Raw genomic sequence first — 17997 nt, 5'->3', positions numbered from 1 at the left:
TGGTGGCTGATATGGGAGATCATGTACATCGGTTCGTGAGCGGGTTGGGGCCACATTTAGTTAAGGAGTGTTTGACAGCTTCACTCCAGGACGGAATGACTATTGCACGTATCCAGGCCCACGCCCAAAATCTGGAGGAACAATATCAGCTACAGAGAGGTGAGCGTTATCATGATAGGGGTTCTAGAAAAAGGGCCAGATCTTTCGAGACTAGGGGTGAGTATAGAGGGGGACAGGCACAACAGCATCCCAGGTATTCAGACCAATCAGCGGCCAGCGCACCCCCTCGATTTGCGAGTAGAAGATTCGATCGCCCTACCTATTCAGGACCAGATCAGGGTGCCAGAGCTTCAGGGTCCCAGTATAGAGCTGATTCCAGCAGGACGATGCCACCCCCGCCACGGTGTCCTCGGTGTGACAGGCCACACTCTGGAGAGTGTCGCGTAGGTACAGGTGCTTGTTTTTCTTGTGGGCGGGTTGGCCATTTGATGCGTGATTGCCCACTAAGGAATGAGGGAGAAAGAGCTCAGCCCGCCGGATCGACAATTGGTTCGTCATCGACTGTGCGCCCTCCTGGACAGACTTCCCAGGCTCCAGCAGGCCGTGGCCGAGGCAGAGGAGGAGGGGCACCCATTTCAGCCGGTCCTCCGCACCGTATATATGCATTGACAGGATGGCAGGATCCTGAACCTTCCGCAAACGCGGCTACAGGTACACTTTTGGCATTTTTCTATGATATGTGTGTGTGTTAATTGATCTGGATTCTACTTTATCATACACCGTTCCTTGTATTGCTGATGTCACACCCCGACTTTACTAGGGTGTGATGGGCACCCGACCCCATATCTGGAGCCGAGCGAACCCGCTGACTCTTATTACATAGATAAACTCTTGTACCAATTAAGAAATAAATACATAGTAAGCTCTCCAATTTTTTTTCCATAAGTAATGTCTATCATCATATGGGACCCGCGACATAAAACGTAATAACATTGTGACGGGTGAAGCCGTCTACCAAGCTGACACTCTATACTCATGACTCTGTCCGCAAAGTCTCTAACTTCGAACAAGACATCATGGCATAGCACGCTGACTCAGCTACACTCCAGGGCCAAATGGAGTTTACCAACTTCGCTGGAACATCTTCTATAATGACTTCGGCTCATCTGGGTGTACCTGTGCGGCATGAAACGCAGCCCCCGAAGAAGAGGGGTTAGTACGAACATTGTACTGAGTATGTAAGGCATGAACGACAACACAATAAGAGGTACCAGTGGGGATAGTCACAAGGAATCATATGGCATCTCATAGGGTACATATCATGTCATATCATATCGTGTCATATCATATCATGTCAGATCATATCGTGTCATATCATATCATATCATATCATATCATGTCAGATCATATCATAAGGAGACATATAGCATATCATAGGCTGACTGAGATACCTGTACATATGAATGCCACTTAAGGCGGAAACCATGCATGCTTGTTTGGTCATATTATATCATTGCGTCGAACAAGTCGGCTCGCCCACATTGCGCCGAAATATGTCGGCTCGCCCATATATCCCGCGTCCGGGCATCCCGCGTCCGGGATGATAATGCCAGCTGACCAGGTGGCGATGAAACATGTTTCCCTTTCCCATGTCCCCATATACATGTATCCCTTCCCCCCTCCCATATACATATATAGCATGCATGAGAGCCCAAGGAAAGTCATGTGTCTATCAGAGTGACGTAAGGTCGGTAACCTCCGATTGTATTATGGAATCATCATGGTCGTCATGTCACGCCTTGAAGGAACAATTATAAGGCTCCTATCAATGAAGAACATTATCTCGAGAAAACATAAAACAGGATCATAACATATTACTTCGTGTACTTTAAAACCTTTAAACTAGTCATTATCCAAAAGTAGCTTAACATTTCATATCGTCGTATTCATGGTAAGAACATATCCTTGGCATATTCGTCATAGACACTTTCTCATGTCTGGCTTCATTATTGTCATGATAACTTCGTAGTCATTGTTTTAGTTATAAAAACTTTCAAAATCATAAAGCTTGGATTTTTGGAGAAAAATGTATATTTTTGGTAACGTTTACAACTTTTGGAAAGGAAATCATGTTTTGAATTCATAACTTCTAGCTTTTGAAAACAAGGACGTTATGGAGAACATTTATAAGACTACATCATAGGATTCATGCCATAGAAAGAAAGGGCTTAGCCTTAACATACCTGCGCCGCGCCTTACTAGCTACGCTCATTTGTGCAACTTGTTGATCTACATTTCAAAAGAATTTGTCCATTCATTAGATTCGTTGTTATATACTTGCCTTAGGCCTTTCAACACATTCAGTTATATTCTGCTGAAATTTCGGCAGCATCTCCCCTGTAAATACACCACCCCCGAGATTCTAACTCGGCCAAATTTAGCAACAACAATCCGAGAATGGAACTCAGCCAAACCAACAACAATATTAGCAATTCATTCTAGCAACATTCCAACATTTAATTCAATTCAATTCACATAATCTTTCAACGACTCAATCTACATATTACTTTGCCCGAAACCTTCTAATTTAACAACAACCATGCATGTCATCATCATTCATGTTTGCTAACTTCAACAACAACCTCCATTCTTCATCACATAATCCATAACAACGACAACCAGAATGTCAAATAACATCAATTTACCTTAACTTACCAAAACGCCTATTATTTGACCATCACCACTTCTTACATATTTTCATGCATTTTCATCCATCTTTTCTATACATTGCAACAACAAATAACATACTTCATATAATTAATTCAATCCTCTCACACAACACAACACATATACACGGCCAACACTACTCCATACGGCTACCATTCCAACATATTATATTCATGGTTTTTTTCATTCATTTTACATTATGGATTTCACCATACAACAATTAAACTTCTAAATAAAATCATTTCATCTTGTCTACACAATACTACACATATTCGGCCATACAACAACATTATACACATCTTTATGAATTCCACCCATTTCTTGACATTACAATCATAACCACCATACTAAATACTCTTAATCCATTCTTCCTACACAACACACCACATGCACCACACGACCACATCTCTATATGCATGTTTTCATGTTTTTCATCCATTTTCACACATTATAATACTCATAAACCATCCATAACATACACAAAGAAGATGAAACCTTACCTTTCTCCTTTGATTCTTCACTTGGCTAAAGTTATGAATTCGTGCAAATGAATGATGTTCTTGTTCCAACAACCCTTCCATGTTGTAGAGGACCTTCCGTTAGGTAGGAAAACTAGGAGAAAATAGTTTTTCTTCATCAATTTTCCATGGCTAAATTTTTGAAGCCATGGCCGAAACCCACTCTCCTCTTCTCTTTTTTTTTTTGTTCTTTCTTCTTCCAAATTTGTTGAATTAAAGATGACTTCATATATGTATACATCCTCCACCACCTTTATATATTTGCACTTAGGTCCCTCTCTAGAATTTTCTTCTTTTTCCTTGATTTTTCTCTTCCTTTCTTGAATCCTCTTACTTGGTCAAAGAAGACCAAGTGTCTTCTTTTTTTTTGTACACTTTAATCCCCACTTAATATGAAATAACCACATGCCTCCCTTTCTTTCTTTGTCTAGAGTTTTCCTCCATTTTCTTGAAATTTTCTTAAATAAAAGATGACCACTTAGCTTATCTCATAAGCTTTATCCATATGTCTTCTTTTTATTTTGTCCACCATTTACCTATGTATATACACTTAAGCCCCTCGACTTTCCTCAATATTACCATTTACCATTTTGCAATTTCTCCTTTTTGCCCTTAACATTTCTCAATAGTTCTGTCCAATAATATTCATAACCGACTTGTATACCAAAAATAAGTTTTGAAAATGGTCTCGCCCTTAACTTTCCACGACGACCTTGAACTATCCAAACGTACAAGGTACGGGCTATAACAGCTAAACGTATTAGGAATTCGGAAATTTAGGACGAAAAGTAGCCGTACACATAGGTAAAAGGTGAATACTAGGGATTGCGGAGGCTAAAATAGTAATAAAAAGGGAAAGATGTGTTACGAGAGCGTTTCGGAAATTGTCAAGGCCCCAGATTACGTGATAAAGGTAGTTCAGGGGAGTGGAGGCAAGAATACTAGCATTAAGACACTGAAATGCATTAAAGTTTCGAGGTTAAGCGTGCTAGAGTGAGAGCAATTTCAGGATGGGTGACCCCCGGGAAGTGTACTGAAAATTTCATAAATATCGATATCGGAGATGAATGTGAAATTAGACCAACTTAAGGGAAATTAGAGTATGTGGAGAGGTTAGAAACCTTATAGAGGTCGCGTAGGCTAAGACGGACTAGACTAGCAGAAAGGGAGAAAGCACGACAGGGCTTCAGGATTAAAGTAAGTTTGAATGGCGTTGGGAACGTTTGTAAGTAAAATAGTAGTAATACATATGCATGTAACATATCATTTGTGACTGTAGAGTCCCAGAAATAGTGTTGCGATATATAGAAGATGCTAACCGAACGGAATCCAAGAGACGGAGTGAAAGACCTAAGTACAGATGTCACAGGGTAAGATCGATACTGAATCCACACTAGTTAAGGCTAGAAATTCCTAACACAGTAGTATGTGAGAACATAGTTAGGGGACGTGACAGACTCCACAATGAAGGAATTACAATTGTAAAAAGACCGCGGAAGGCGATGGTTATTTAAAGGGCATAGGCGTGTGTAGACCCTCTTAATAAAGGGGGGAGAACGTGCTAGACCTAAAATGAACTACGACGATTTAAGCTTCATAAAAAGGGACCTATTAACTCAGGGCCAGAGTTCGGAGTATGTTGGCATATTGTGAAGGTTACGAAATGATGTAAAAATAAGTTGGCAGCGGGTGTAATATGAGGTAAATATAGGGAGAACATACAGAAGATACCTGGTGAGGTCAACGAATATAAAGAGGGGACAACTGAGGCAGCACCATATGAGGCTTTGTATAGTATGAAGTACAAGTTACGATCGGTTGGTTCGGAATTGACGAAACTAAGTTAATTGGCCCATGGCTTACAGGCAACCTGAGCTTCTAAACGGATATGCTAAAGTGATCGTATGTGACAGTTATAAATTAGACCTCCCCAAAGTGTCATAATACGCCATGAGGCCAATTCAACATTCGAGGACGAATGTTCTAAAGGGGGGGAGGATGTTATATCCCGCATTTTGTGCGTTCGGATAATTCAAGATAGTCGCGGGAAGATAACAAGCAAGGCCATATTTTTATTTTGTTTGGCATACAAGTTGCTTATGAAAAATCTTGAAGTGGAAATATTAAGAAAGGCGAGGGGCAAAAAGGGAAATTTGCAATATGACTCGCGGAAATATGGAGGAAGACGAAGGGTAAATTTGGAATTTGAAAAAAATATAAATTTTCATGAAGTGCAACAAAAAAATAGTGGGCTTGAGTTATTGGGGGCCTTGTGGTCGTCCCAACTAAATGGGCCAAGCCCATATGGTGGTCAAATTAAATAAGTCCAAAGATGACTTATTAGTCATCTTATTTGCCTTATTCTCTAGAAAATTCAAGAAACAAAGAACTCAAAGAGGAGAAAAATCTCCAAGGCCATTCGGCCATAGCAAAAAACTCAACAAAACCTTGGAAATTTTTTCTGAAAAAGTATTTTCTACTAATTGAAGGGTCCTTAGCAAGTTGGAGTGTTTATTAGAGCAAGAACAACACATATTCTTGCAAGTTGTAAGTTCTAGCTAAGTGGGAAGACAAGAGAAAAAGGTAAGAATTCATTTCCTTTTTATATGTTATGGATGTTGGTGTATGTTATAGTATGTGAAAATGGATGGAATTTATGAAAATATGGACGATATGTGGTAGCCGTGTATATGTGTGGTGTAGCCGTGGGTGTGTAGTATGTGTATGGCCGTGTATATTAGTTGTATTGTGAAGGGATGGTGAGCAAATTTTATCTAGTATTTTAGTTGTTGTTGTAATGAACTCTATGGTGAGAAAGGGAAGTTCAATAATTCTAGTTTAAATTGTTATTGTTGGAAAGTTGTTTTAGAAGTGATGTGAATTGAATATGGTGCTCTTGTATTCATGCAAAATAATGTTGTTAGTGTGTAAATTGTTTGTATGGTTTATGAACTTGAAAGATGGAAATGTGTCGTTAATGTTCTTGTCGCATTTGGAAGGTCGCGGGTGAAGTAGTATGTCGATTGAGTCACTTTGAATGTTATGCGAATTGAATTGAATATGAATGAAGTATCGTTGAATTGTATGACGAAGATTGCTAATGTTAGAATGTATCTTGGGTTGTTTGTTGAAATTGTTAGTATGATTATTAGCATTGTTGTTGATAGATTGGCCGAGTTGAATTCTCGGATTGTTGTTGATTAAAATTGGCCAAGTTAAATTTTTGGGGATGATGTATTTACAGGGGAAATGCTGCTGAAATTTCGGTAGACAAAGTGTTAGTCTAGGATGAGATTCTTGGATGTTCATAGCTAATGTTTATATTCATTAATATTGTTATAGATTTTGGAAAGGCCATGAGTTAAGTTGGATTGACTAAGGAAGCGAACAAGGTATGTTAAGGCTCGCCCCTTTTCTTTCAAGGCATGATTCTGACGTCATGAATTCATAATTGCTTCCATATTTCCTAGCTCTCAAAAGCTAGATGTTTATGATTCTATGGAATAACTCCATTCCGATATCTCGTAGATGTTTTTTTTTAAGAGTTAGAAACTTATGATTCCTAAAAGCTTCCTATGATATTAAAGATTAGGTACTTTCCATAGTGTCCTTACCCTCAAAAGTTGAAGTTTCATAAGTTCAAGAGTTTCATATGACATTAAGGATGAGTGAACCTTATAAGGATAAAGAAGATGAAATGTTTATTATGATGAAAATGGTTACGTGTTTGAAAGTCTCAAGTTATGAAACCAATATGAATACGAGGATATTGAGTTAGTTCTTGACCCTTGACCTTATTCCTTAATTATGATTCCATTTTCTAAAGACTTCAAGAACATAAGTTGACACCCTATGAGTTTCATGATCTTATTACATGTTTTCTCTTAATATCATTTTTCATTTATAGTCTCGCTTTATAGCACTAGTTCGTCCAAGGTGAGACAAAGCGACCATGGTTATTGCATAATGTAATCGGAGGCTACCGACCTTATGTCACTCCGATACGGACATGACTTTCTTTGGGCTCTCATGCATGTTGTTTATATGTTATAAGTATATGTATATGTATATGGGGAATATGGGAAAGGGAAGGCGCTATAGACGCATAGCCACCTGATCAGTTGGAGTATGATACATGATATCGTCCCGGACGCAGGATATATGGTTAAATGGATCGGAGCCGACGCCTCGGCAATATGATATGTTCGATTTTCTATATATATGAAAAGAAATGTTTTCTAAGAAAGTAAAGTATTATACGTATATGGATCGGGCTGCACGTTCCGCAGCGATACATTATAGTATATGCACAGATGGATCGGGCTGCACGTTCCGCAGCACTAAGCATGCATGGTATCCGCCAAAGGGCAATCACATGTACAGGTTACTTTTCTATCTCATGATATGCTGTGTATTTCCTTTATGTCAATATCCATGCCCTGTATTTCCCGTATGTTATTATTCATGCCTTACGTACTCGGTACATTACTCGTACTGACGTCCCTTCTTGTGGACGCTGCGTTTCATGTCGCGCAGGTAAGCAGGTAGACGGGCTTGACTCCTAGGAGCTTCATCAGCGGTACTTGAGGGTGCTCCAGTTGTTCCGGAGCTCCATCTTATTGGTACTACTTTTGTTTACATGTTCGGGCACGACAGCACCCGACCCTCCTCGTTATTATATGTATTTTGTTTAGAGGCTCGTAGATAGATATGTACAGTCAGATGTTTCATAACCTTGCTTGTCCCCGTCGTTGTATATTAAATTAGTAAAGATTATTAATACATGTTTATAATAATGCTATTAATGATAGTGTTAATTAAAGGAACGACGGTATTCATTTACACGGACCACTTAGTAGTAAGAGTATGATACGAGATAAGGGGTGCTCGGTACAAGTATCGGGTACCCGTCGCGGCCCTAGTTGGGTCGTGACATAATTCTTACCCGATACGTAACATATCCTTTAATTTCTTTGACAACCTTCTTCCCTTATGTCAAATGTCCTTGGATCTTGATTAGGATCCTCAAATGCTATTTCTTACTTATCGAAACATTGCATACATCGTGCTCTTCGCTAGCCTATTCACTGCACGTTAACGGGAGATTTTCCGAGGTGTAACATCCTTCCCCCCTTTTGGAACATTCGTCCTCGAATATTAAACACTCTGGAATTCTATGAAAATTTTGCCAGAGTTTCCCCTGTAATATGGCACTACCGTCCTGTCACAACAACCCATAATAAGATTTCCTCACAGGGCTACAATACAATATCAGTATATTTATGGCCACACACGACCAAAAGCATGAAAAGTAAGCATACATACCTCATAATGTTAGTGCTTCATCTTGAATATCTCCTGGGGGTTGGAATAAGTGCGGATATGTGGATTTCATTTTCTCTTCCGTCTCCCAAGTCATTTCTTCTCGGTTGTTGTTTCGCCACAAGACTTTGACTGAAGCTATTTCCTTATTTTGAAGTCTTAGTACTTGCCTGTCTAAGATGGCAATAGGCACTTCTTCATATGCCTTCTTTTCTGTCACTTGGACATCATCAATCTGAACAATTCTCGTAGGATCCCCAACACACTTGCGGAGCATCGAGACATGAAAGACTGGATGAACTAATTCATGTTCTGAAGGCAATTCCAATTCATAGGCTACATGACCCACCTTGCGGATAATTTTATAAGGTCCAATGTATTGTGGACTTAACTTCCCTTTCTTGCCAAATCTCATCACTCCTTTCATTCGCGACACCTTCAAAAATACCCAATCATCAACCTGAAATTCCAAGTCTCGCTGGCGGTTGTCCGCATAACATATTTGGCGACTTTGGGCTGTCAACAATCGATCTCGGATCAGCTTGACTTTTTCTACTGCTTGCTGAATCAATTTAGGGCCTATTAGCTGTACTTTTCCTATTTCAAACCATCCAATTGGAGACCTACACTTCCTGCCGTATAAGGCTTCATACGGAGCCATTTGGATACTGGAATGATAGTAATTGTTATATGCGAACTCAATTAGAGGTAAGTGATCATCCCAACTACCACCGAAATCTAGTATACAGGCCCGTAGCATATCTTCCAAAGTCTGAATGGTACGTTCAGCCTGTCTATCGGTCTGCGGATGAAATGTCGTGCTAAGCTTCACTTGGGTATCTAGACCTTCTTGGAAGGATTTCCAGAACTTGGCTGTAAACTGTGCTCCTCTATCTGTGATAATGGATATCGTTATACCATGGAGTCGCACAATTTCTTTGAGATACAACCTTGCATAGTCTTCTGCTGAGTATGTGGTTCTGGCTGGAAGAAAATGAGCTGCTTTCGTGAGTCTGTCCATTATCACCCATATGGAATCACACTTGCCTCGGGAATGAGGTAACCCCACAATAAAATCTATGTTGATCACCTCCCATTTCCAAGTAGGGATTTCCATTGCTTGCAATAATCCTCCTGGTTTTTTATGTTCGATTTTCACTTGTTGGCAATTTGGACACTGAGCTACAAATTCTGCTATGTCTCTTTTTATGCCATCCCACCAATATATCAAATTGAGATCATGATACATCTTGGTTGCATCTGGGTGAATAGAATACCGAGAATAATGGGCTTCTTTTAGAATTCGACGGTGCAATTCCGCGACATCCGGAACACATAGCCTGCCTCGTATCTGAGAATTCCATCCATAGAAGTTTCAAATGGGGACTTCTCTTTTTCATGAAATACGTCTCTGTAATGACTCAACTGAGGAGCTTCGTATTGTCACTCTTTCACTTCCATATTCAGGGACGAAACTGTGGGATCAGTAATACCAATTCGAGCACTACCTGAATCAATTAAACATACTCCAAGATTAGCTAGCTGGTGGAGCTCATGAATCATCTCTTTCTTTTTCAAACAAACTTCACATAGGTCGCCCATTGATCGGTGGCTAAGCGCATCAGCTACTACATTTGGCTTTCCGGGGTGATATAAAATATTTACATCATAATCTTTCAATAACTCTAACCACCGCCTCTGCCACAGATTTAACTCCTTTTGCTTGAAAATGTATTGAAGACTCTTGTGATCTGTATAAATATCGACATGCACTCCATACAGGTAATGTCTCCATATTTTCAATGCATGAATAACCACAGCCAATTCGAGATCATGAGTTGGACAGTTCTTTTCATGTTTCCGCAGCTGTCTCGAAGCATAAGAAATGACTCGACCATGCTGCATTAACACGCATCCTAACCCAACGCCGGAAGCATCACAGTACACAACATAGCCATCTGGCCCTTCTGGAAGTGTTAAGACTGGAGCTGAGGTTAATCTGTTCTTCAACTCTTGGAAGCTGCGTTCACAAGCATCATTCCACTGAAATTTAGCTGACTTCTTAGCTTTGTCAATCGGGCTGAAATAGAGGAAAACCCTTCAACGAACTTTCTATAGTACCCTGCCAATCCCAGAAAACTACGGACTTCTGTAGGCGTCGTCGGCCTTGGCCAAGTCTTGACAGCTTCAATTTTTTGAGTGTCCACTCGAATACCATCATCTGAAATAGCGTGGCCCAGAAATGTTACAGAATTCAGCCAAAATTCGCACTTTGAAAATTTTGCATACAATTCTCGGGTTCGAAGAATCCCACGAACGATACGTAAATGATCGGCATATTCTGATTCTGTGCGAGAATATACCAGAATATCATCGATGAATACTATCACGAATAGATCCAAAAGTGGCCTGAATACATTATTCATCAAATTCATGAACACTGTCGGAGCATTAGTCAACCCAAACAACATCACTAGGAACTCATAGTGGCCATATCTCGTTCTGAAAGCTGTTTTGGGAATATCTTCTTCTCTAATTCTCACTTGATGATAGCCCAACCTCAAGTCTATTTTATAAAACCACTTGGCACCATGCAGTTGATCAAATAAATCATCAATCCTTGGAAGAGGATATTTGTTCTTTATTGTCACTTTATTCAACTGCCTATATTCGATGCACATTCGTAGGGAGCCATCTTTCTTTCTCATGAACAAGACTGGTGCTCCCCACGGTGATGAACTGGGTCTAATAAACCCCTTTTTAAGCAAATCTTTCAACTGTGCCTTTAGCTTTTTCAATTCTTCCGGAGCCATTCGATAAGGAGGAATAGAAATAGGCTTGGTGTCCGGTAACACATCAATAGCGAAGTCAATCTCTCTTTCTAGAGGAAGGCCTGAAGTTCATCTGGAAATACATCCGAAAATTCATTCACTACTGGAACAGATTGGAACGTTGGCGACGTTGCTTCGGTGTCATGTACTCGGATTAAGTGATAAATATAGCCTTTGGCTATCATCTTTCTTGCCTTAAGGTAGGAAATAAACCTACCCTTTGGAGATGCTGTATTACCATTCCATTCAAGTATGGGCTCTCCCGGAAATTGAAATCGAACTATTTTCATTCGGCAATCGACACTAGCATAACATGAGGCCAACCAGTCCATACCCATAATCACATCGAAATCTAGCATTTCCAGCTCAATTAAATCAGCTTTGGTCTGGCGATTGCATACCACAAGTACACAATTTTTATACACTTGTCTCGCTATCACGGAATCACCAACTGGCGTAGATACCTCAAAAGGTTTAATTGGCTCAGGTTTCACCCCAATACAACCAGCAACATACGGAGTAATATAAGAGAGTGTAGAACCCGGATCTATCAATGCATATACATCATGAGAAAATACGGATAATGTACTTGTAACCACATCCAGGGAGGACTCAAGATCTCGTCGTCCGGCTAAAGCATACACTCGGGGCTGAGTGGCACCTGAAGTAGATGCTCCCCCTCTGCCTCTGTTAGATCCCGCATTTTGTATAATCGTATAATTCAAGACAATCGCGGGAAAATGACAAGCAAGGCTTTACTTTTATCTTGTTGGGCATATGAGTCGTTTACGAAGAATTTAGAAGTGAAGATAATGAGAAGGGTCAAGAGCATAAACGGAAGCTGCAATATGACTCGTGGAAATATGGAGAAAGAGGAAGGGAAAATTTGGAAGTTGGAAGAATTGCTTCATAAATTACAAGAACTAGTCAATAATGCAAAGTGGGCTTGAAAGTAATTTTTTGGAAAATTTCTAGGCCCAACCGGCCATATATGGGACCAAGCCCACATGGGATAGAAATTTATGAATTAAATAGGTAATAAATCCATAGTTATCTCATAAGTTTCTAGAAAATTCAAGGAGAAACAAGAACAAAAGAAAGAGGAGAAAACCCCTTAGGGCTATTCGGCCATAGTGAAAATCCAAGAAACAAATTGCAAAAATTCCCTCAAAAATCATTTTCTACCAAGTAGAGGGTGCTTAACAAGGTGGAGTTGTTGTTGAAGGAAGAAAGCTTCATAATCATACAAGTTGCCAAGACATAGGCAAGTGAGAAGTTGAAGAAGAAAGGTGAGTTTTGATCTTGTTTTATGAGTTATGCATGGTTTATATGTGTTGTAGTATGCCAAAATGAATGAAATTCATGAAGGAGAGGAATATAGTATATGGCCGTGTATATATATATATGTGTAGGAGTCATACTTTAATTATTTTAATTAGTGTTTGGTGGTTATGGTTGTAAATGATATGTGGAAAATGGAAGTTGAATGAATTTGGATAGAATGTAGTTGTGTGTTCAGGATATGGCCGTGTAGTGTGTGGTGTGTATGTGGCCGTGTATACTTGATGTATAGTCGTGTATATTGGTGAGTTGTGAAAGAATAATGGGCGAGTTGTAATTAATATCTTAGTCGTTGTGTTGTAGATGTTATATCGCAAATAAAGACTTGATAAGTTTGGTGAAGTATTGGCAATTGGAAGATTGTGTATATTGAAAAATAATGTTCTTGCATGGATAGCATGTAATGATATTAGTATGATGTTGATGGAATATATTGTAAGTTTGCTATTGTGTTCATTGAAGTTGGAAGGCTTTGAAGAAAGTGGTAAATTGAGATCATGCATCTTAAATGAAATATGTGAATCGCGAGTGTAGTTGTTGAATTATGTTAATAGTTTGGCCGGGTTTGAATTCCCGGATTGTGATTGATTAGAAATTGGTTGTATTGAATGTTGAGGATGGTATATTTACAAAGGAAATGCTGCCGAAAATTCGGTAGCCAAATGTTTCCTTAAGATTCTAACTCTAAGTATCCTAATAAGGGTTTTGGTAAACATGACCAATTCGCAGATTTTGACGAGATTGCAACGTGAATTTGGAATAGCAAAAGGAGCGGAAAGAGGTATGTAAGGCTTCACCCTTCTTTCTATGGCATGTCTTAGTTGTAATAAGTTGGGTACGAGCCTCGGGGACAACTCGGTTCCCCGGAATCCGCACCTAAAGTTTTCCACTTTTTGTTAAATAGAATTGAACTAGAAAGTGTGCCAATTGTTGGAAAAACCTCCTACACCCTTAGAACTTGTATAAATGGGACCCGATTACCCTAAGACCCTCACAAGTAACGCTATGACACGTAACATACGTAAATCGTATACGCTACCTCATTCGGCCCGAGGTGGGCCCGTTACTCTCGGATTTTCCTATAGTCGTGGTTGACTTACTTGAAGTAAATCCAAAGAGGACTTTTGATCCCAATCTCGTTTCCGAATGATAAGTACTATGACTACTCTAACGAGAATGTTCTATGAGAATAATGATAATTACAATGTTAGACAAGAGAATGTACCTTTGATAAGTACGACCGGAACGACTCTATGACTAAGATGACTAAGCTAAGTATCTTATGTAAACATGAAAGTGATACACTAATTTTTGAATCGTATTTATATTTCCTAGCTATATCTTTATTTTTTTCTGACTCCAAAGCCTATGACGGTCATCTATGATGCCCACGATTTCATTCTACGGTTACTGTAATACTATTCTCCGTTGATAGTCTCGCCTTAAAATACTTGTTCCTTCAAGGTGAGACAAAGCTATAACTAGCATTCCATAACGTAATCGGAGGTCACCGACCTTACGTCACTCCGATGGATACATGATTTTCCTTGGCTCTTGTGTGCTTATATGATATATGTATATAAAACAGGTATATGTGTATGGATATGTATATATAAATAAGATAAGTAATTGTATATGAGACGTGTATATGTATAAAAAATAAGCAAATGTATATGTATATGTGTATGGGGAAAGGGGAAGGGTCACTGTTATATCACCACCTGATTCAGCTGGATTCCATCCTGGACGCGGGATGCCCGGACGCGGGATATGGGAGAGCCGTACGCGGCGTCTGTATATATATATAATGTATGCTACCTATATATGATGTAATGTGTTGGGACACCGTTGGGGAGGGGGCTTGGGAGAGCCGATGTATTCGGCGTCTGTAAATGTGAATAAAAGATACTGTTCACTGAATTGTACTGTTTTCTGTATACGAGAATAAGGGACACCGTGGGGGTGGAGCCGATTGTATTCGGCGTCTGTAAATGTGAGCAAAAGGTACTGTTACTGAAATGTACTGTTTTCTGTACACGAGAATAAGTAATATATAAATGTTAATTCCTATGCTTATGAAAAGAAACGTTTCAAAGACGAAAGGACAAGCCTACATGACAGCCGGCCTGAAAAGGGGCCTTCCTATGCACAGGTTACTTTCTCGCCTCGTTATATGCCCTGTGACTCCATGATATTATTAATCGTACTCTATGTTACTGCTTGTATTATTTTCTATGCCTTACATACTCGGTACACTATTCGTACTGACGTCCCTTCTTGTGGACGCTGCGTTCCATGCCCCGCAGGTCAGCAGACAGGTGGACTTGATCCTTAGGAGCTCTGCCAGCAGTACTCTACAGCGCTCCAGTCGTTCCGGAGCCTTATTTCAGTGGTACTATTTTGTGTATATATAATCTCGGGCACGATAGTACTCGGCCCTTTCTATGTATAAGTGTACTATGTCTAGAGGCTCGTACGCAGATATGTACAGTCAGTCAAGTATAGTTAGATATATGGTGTTTTGGCATGTTAATGTTGTTGTATAAAGTGCTAACGAAGTTTATTAGCCTATGTTCAGAATGACGCTGCTAATGTTAATGTTCAAAAAAAAAATATGGCTCTGTTTACACGGCTTGTTAAGAGGTAAAGGTAATATGATAGATAAGGAGTGCTCGGTACAAGTATTGGGTACTCGTCACGGCCCCTAGTCGGGTCGTGACAGAAGTGGTATCAGAGCAGTTCGGTCCTAGGGTTTGTCTAAGAGCCGTGTCCAGTAGAGCCTTGTTTATGAGTGTGTAGCGCGCCACGCTTATAAACAGGATGCTACAGGGCATTTAAGAAATGTGACCTTCTTTGCATTCTGAAATCGTGCGATAGAGCTAAGTTGCCAGGCTTCCATATTCCTTTTCCTAAACCTATGTTATGGTTTCAGTAATGCCGCCGAAGAGAAAGGCTACGATGGCCGAGAAAGCCAAGAGGGTGGCGTCCAGCAGAGTTGAACGGGAGCTAGAAGAAGAAGAATCTCATAATGAGGCTCCCCCTCAGACTGTTCCTGCTCCCCCTGCACCGGCAGAGCAGGGAAGAGCTCCAGCTCCAGCCCCCGCACCTCCAGTTCCACCGCCAGCAGTTCCGGGCCAGCAGATGGCAGATGCCATCCAGTTATTGACCCAGATAGTTGCCGCACGGGCTCAGCGGCAAGATGTAGACCTGGGAGATAGGGCGGTAAGCGCAGGGGCCCGTGACTTTATTACCCTGAAGCCTCCAGAGTTCTATGGATCAAAACCAGAGGAGGACCCGCAGAGTTTCATAGACGAGATGTTGAGGACACTGAGAATTATACATGCTTCGGATACGGAGTCCGTAGAGTTGGCTTCATATAGGCTGCGGGATGTGGCAGTTCTGTGGTACGGTAACTGGGTATCATCGAGGGGAGCAAATGCACCCCCTCCGGTGTGGCAGGAATTCACTGAGGCTTTCCTACGACATTTCCTACCGCCAGAGGTTCGACGCGCTCGAGCCGATATGTTCTTGAACCTGAGACAGGGAAACATGAGTGTCCGAGAATACAACCTTCGTTTCAACTCGCTAGCCAGGTATGCCCCTGCCCTGATAGCTGATAAGAGAGACCATGTGCACCGGTTTGTAAGTGGGCTAGGGCCACATTTGGTTAAGGAGTGCTTGACGGCTTCACTCCAGGACGGGATGACTATTACCCGCATCCAGTCCCACGCCCAAAATCTGGAAGAACAGTACCAGTCACGGAGAGAGGAGCGTTATCCAGATAGGGGTCGCAGAAAAAGGGGTAGATCTTCTGGGGCTAGAAGCGAGTATAGAGGGGGGCATGCATAAGAGAAGTCTAGGTATTCAGGCCAATCAGTGGCCAGTGCACCACCTCGATTTGCGGATAGAAGATTTGACCGCTCCGCCTATTCGGGATCGGATCAGGGTACTAGAGCTTCAGGATCCCAGTACAGAGCTGATTTTAGCGGGACGGGGCTTCCCCCGCCACGATGTGCTCGGTGTGGCAAGCCACACTCTGGGCAGTGCTACCTAGACACCGGTGGTTGTTTTGCCTGTGGTCGAACTGACCATTTTGTACGTGATTGCCCACTAAAGGATGAAGGAGGCCGAACTCGGCCAGCCGGATCAGCAATCGGTTCATCGTCGACCGTGCGCCCTCGTGGACAGACTTCCCAGGCTCCAGTGGGCCGCGGCCGAGGTAGAGGAGGGGCACCTAGTTCAGCCGGTCCTCCGCACCGCCTATATGCACTGACAGGATGACAGGACCCTGAACCTTCCGCAGACGCGGCCACAGGTACTTTTTCAGTATTTTCTATGATAACCGTGTGTTAATTAATTCGGATTTTATTTTACTCTATACTGTCCTCTGTATTACTGAACATATTAAGAGTTTGGAAATTTGGACGAAAAGTGGCCATACGCGTAGGTAAAAGGCGGATACTGGAGATTGCGGAGGTTAGAACTGTAAATAAAAGAAAAGATGTGTTACGCGGACGTTTCGAAACCTGCTAAGACCCCAACGCGTCCCATATTATGCGACATAAGTAGTACGGGGAAGCGGAGGTAGAAGTACTAACACCGAGACACTGAAATGCATTAAAGTTTCAAGGTTAAGCGTGCTCAGGTGGGAGTAATTCCATGATGGGTGACCCCCTGGGAAATATACTAAAAATTTCATAAATGCGGAAATAAGAGACGAGTGTAAAATTAGGCAGCCCAGAGTAAATTGGGGTGTGGAAAGCGGTTACAAACCCCACACGAGTCATATAGGCCGAGACAGACTAAACTAACAGAAAAAGGGAAGCCATGACAACAGAAAGCTTTGGGAGTGAAGGAGAAAAGTACAGGTGTCACAGGGTGAGGCCAATATTGAGTCCACACTAGCTAAGGCAAGGAATCCCTAATATGGCGGTATACGGGAACGTGTCTAGTGAGGGGATAGGCGCGGAGGATGCCAAGAAAAAGGGATTATAACTGTGAAGATCGCAAGAGGCAACCTAAGCTCCTAAGATGAATATGCTAAGTGACATGAGGCATCTACAAAGGAGACCTCCCCGAAATAATATACTACGCTATGAGGCCAGTTCAACATTCGAGGACGAATGTTCTAAAGGGGGGGAGGATGTTAGATCCCGCATTTCGTATAATCGTATAATTCAAGACAATCGCGGGAAAATGACAAGCAAGGCTTTACTTTTATCTTGTTGGGCATACGAGTCGTTTACGAAGAATTTAGA

General features: G+C 41.2%; 1 long non-coding RNA gene across 1 annotated transcript; it reads right to left on the bottom strand.

Annotated features, from left to right (window-relative positions):
* Positions 1-782: 782 nt before the first annotated feature.
* Positions 783-3455, bottom strand: LOC132616175 (uncharacterized). The gene is made up of 3 exons (XR_009573035.1): positions 3228-3455; positions 2244-2289; positions 783-1176 (listed from the first exon to the last, which is right to left on the bottom strand). It is a non-coding gene; the product is annotated as an uncharacterized LOC132616175 (long non-coding RNA).
* Positions 3456-17997: the final 14542 nt, after the last annotated feature.

Source organism: Lycium barbarum, chromosome 10 (assembly GCF_019175385.1).
Source record: "Lycium barbarum isolate Lr01 chromosome 10, ASM1917538v2, whole genome shotgun sequence".
Taxonomy (NCBI): Eukaryota; Viridiplantae; Streptophyta; class Magnoliopsida; order Solanales; family Solanaceae; genus Lycium; species Lycium barbarum.
Note: the sequence above shows the minus strand (reverse complement) of the source record. Positions and strands in the feature narration are given on the sequence as shown.